This window comes from Neophocaena asiaeorientalis, unplaced genomic scaffold (genome assembly GCF_003031525.2).
Source record: "Neophocaena asiaeorientalis asiaeorientalis breed wild unplaced genomic scaffold, Neophocaena_asiaeorientalis_V1.1 scaffold606, whole genome shotgun sequence".
Classification (NCBI taxonomy): Eukaryota; Metazoa; Chordata; class Mammalia; order Artiodactyla; family Phocoenidae; genus Neophocaena; species Neophocaena asiaeorientalis.
The window spans coordinates 5,450,275-5,453,921 of NW_020173687.1; positions in this window are offsets into that span (position 1 = coordinate 5,450,275).

Below are 3,647 nucleotides of genomic sequence, written 5' to 3' on the forward strand. Positions count from 1 at the left end.
ACACAGGCTTTGGAGTCAGACAGACAAACCCAAGCCTGGACCAGCTACGTTCAACCACGTAGCCCCTCTGAGCCCCCGTCTTCCCCTCTGTAAAATGGGACTATTAGCCCACTCCTTGTGGGAGGGTTCTGACCAGGAGGAAAAGAGCCAGTACACCGGAAAACATCAAGCGGTTCCCCCCTGGCGGCAGCAGACCCAGCACCCCACTCGAGGACCCTAAACGTGAAAGCACCTCGGGCTGCAAGTCCTGCGCAAGGGTGAGATGCCCCATGACGGTTCACCAGACCTGAACACACCGTGAGGGAGAAGCTTCAGCTGCCATCTCAGAACTGGCCCTGGGGAGCCAGGTGACCCCAGGCAAACTCTGTGAGCACTCTGAGCCCCGATTTCTCCATGTGGGAAATGGCCATAATGATGACAGACCCAGCTCACCTCGCTGGTGTGAAGGTCGAAAGAGAGACTGAGTCAGTAACAGTCTCCACAAAGCCCCTGTGAATGAGACTTTAGTGTCCTGCACTCACAGCTAACTGCCGCGAGCGTCTGAGACAGAAACTGCATGACGGACGTTCCCACCTTCCTCCTTAGTAACCAAAGGCTTTCTATACTCCAGCTATATGCTCAGCTAAACCCCGGCATTACCCACCCCCCACCCTCAACAGTTAGGTGTGGCCATGCGCCTAAGTTCTGGCCAGTGAAATGGAAGAGGAATGTGCAATTTCCGAGACGTCTCCTTGGAAATTCCCAGCTTGAGGTATTCCTTCACTTTCCTCCTGCTTCCTTCTGCTGCCTGGAACTCAGAGGCGATGGCTGGAGTTCTGGCAGCCATCTTGTTCTACGAGATGGTCTTGAGAAAGTAAACCATGCACTAAAATAGCGCCATGGGAAGTTAGAAGGAACCTGATTCTGATGACTGGAGCTCTCATTTAAACACTGGACCTTCTGCTTCAGACTTCTTTTACGTGAGAAAAAAAAAAAAAACTTGTAACTTGCTAAAAACCAGTTATTTTGATTTTTTTAATTGTATGTCACTCAGCCTAATTTTTTAAGTAATGCACCCCCTTTGAGATTGTATATATCCAGAGTCTTGATTGCAAGGAACAGAAAAAAAAAAAAATTAAATAGGCGTAAGTGAAAAAGGAAATTTATTAGCTCTTGTAATGGAAAAGTCCAGGGTCTAACTCAGGCATAGCTGGATCAAGGGGCCCCAAAGATGCCACTAAGACCCTATCTTCACTCCTCAGCTCTACTTTCCCTAGTTCTGGCTTCCTTCTCAGACAGTCCCTCCATGAGCACAAATAGTCTCACCTCTCAACCGCACCCCTTCACCCCACCCCCACACACACCCTACCCCTCACCCCAGCAGCTCCAGGCTTATCTGCTCCCAGATTGGCTTCCCCAGCAGAAAGACAGCCTCCTTCCCCCAGGAGTGCCAGCAGAAATCCAGGAGGACTGACTCACTGACCCAGACTGGGTCATATGCCTATCCCTGAACCAATCACTGGGGCCACTCTCACTACACTGTCTGCTGGGGACGCAGCGGAGAAGGGACAGAGAGCCCCGGCCTCAGAGGACGGTCATGGCCCCATTCCCAGCGAGGCTCAGGGAGGTGGAGGCCCGGCCGAGCTCACCCTGCTGGCCTGGGGGGGACCAGGGCCGTGGGTCAGGCCCACGCCCTTCAGCTCCACAGCAGAGAACCTCCCGCCGCCACTCCTCAGGGGCCTGGGCAGTGGTGGCTCCACTCCTGTGTCTCAGTTTCCCTATCTCTGCAAGGGGGCCACTCTGAGCGTTCACCTTGTGGGTAACCAACCACCCGTGAAAAGCGCTTGCACGGCACCTGAACCGAGTCTGCACCGCGGACATTGTCAGCAGTGTTCACCATCATCACTTATAATCATCGTCACCACTTCCCCCGCGGGCACAGACCATGGCCCTGCCGCCCTCAGCTCGCCCCTGCTCTGCACTCAGTGCCCTGACTCTGCAAGCTCTGTCCCTCCTGGGTTTGCCACCGTCCAGAGCCCTCAATCCCGGGCTCCAGGAGGATGTTTTTGAGTCCTCGAGGTCTGTCCCAGAGGCTGCCACTGGCCGATAGTGACAGGAAACGGGCTGGCCACAAGTGGCCCTCCCGATAACCCTGGCAGCACCTGCAACTCTCTCCATGGCCCCACAGCCCTTATCAGCTGCAGCAATGTCTCCTCTGAGCTGGGAGCCCCATGTTGACCTCCCTGACCCCTTGCCACTGTTTGCAAACTAAGACCCAGCCGGAGGGAGACGGGCAGGTGGCAGGGGCAGGCAGGGAGGGGCATCAGCGGTTCCAGGTAAGAAAAGGGGACCCTGCCTGGCAGGATCCCACCTGACTTGACCCCGGGAACCCTGACCCTTCCCTGGGCAGAGGCTGGAGGCCTGGACTACAGAAAGGGGGAATTTGCAAATCTCAGAATCAAAGGGATTGGAAAAGGCCCGAGGAGATCCCACAGGGACGCTAGGACAGAGAAGGTGGCTCCCAGTCACCCCCAGCCACCTCCCAAATCGGGGTAACCCATCTCACTTCACAGCCCAGGGCTGACCATGTGGAGTTGTCACTGGACTCTGGGGTCAGACCCAGCTGCCCAGCTCCGTGCAGGTGCTGTGCTCCCCATGCATCTCCTCCGCCCCATTCCCTGCAGCAACTCTGACCTCTGCCCGCCCCCCTTTCCCTGGCCCCAGCCTCAGATCTGCCCAGCACACTCCAGCCGGGATGGATGGTCCCAAAACTCCCGCTGGTGTCCTCCGCCAGAACCAAGTTCTGAGTGCTGGCAGGCCTCAGTTTCCCTGCTGTGCCTGGCACAGCACTGGGTGTGGGGGACACAAGGCAGACAGCCCCTGCCCCCCTGGCATCGGTGTTCTAAAGGGGGTTGGACAGAGACAGGTGAGGACGCAGATGAAGGGAGACACAGGTCAGCTGCCTGGACCGAGACTGGGGTCAGAGGAGGCCGCTGGGACAAAGACACTTCCGTGTTGAGAGCTGAAGGAGGCCGGCAGGTAAAAGCTGGAGGATTCAACAGCAGGTGCAAAGGTCCTGTGGTGGGTGAGCTGTGCCCAGTGTGGGCAGGGGCCTCAAAGACCACAGTGACAGCTTTGGCTTTTTCCTCAAGGATGATGGGGAGCCACAGAGGGGAGCTGGAGGAGCCGTGACCCTCTAGCTGCATGTTCAACAGGACCCTCTACCTGCATGTGGAGTGTGGACTGAAGAAGGATGGGGCAGAAGCAGTGAAGGGGCCACTGCAAGGGTCCAGGAGAGAGGGGGTGGTCCTGGAGTGGGGCCAGAAGCAGGGGAGGGGGCCAGGAGGGGAGGAGGGGGGCAGATGTGAGACAGGCTTAGCAGGAGTCGGCTGTGAGGGTGACGGAGGGGTTCAGAGTGACCGGAGGGTGAGGGAGGGGTTCACAGTGACCGGAGGGAGCCTGGCTCACCCGCTGTGCGCAGTAGGTGAACTGCTGTGCGTGGTAGGTGAACGTGGGAGGCGGGACAGACGCACATGTTGCGTTGTGAGGCCGAGCTCCGCTCTGCAGGATTGGGGCGGCGGTCGCGGGGAGGACAAGCCTGGTGTCTGGAGGGCGACCATCCCAAAGGAGGCCAAGCCGCAACCTCCGAGCTCTGCCCACACGGCCCT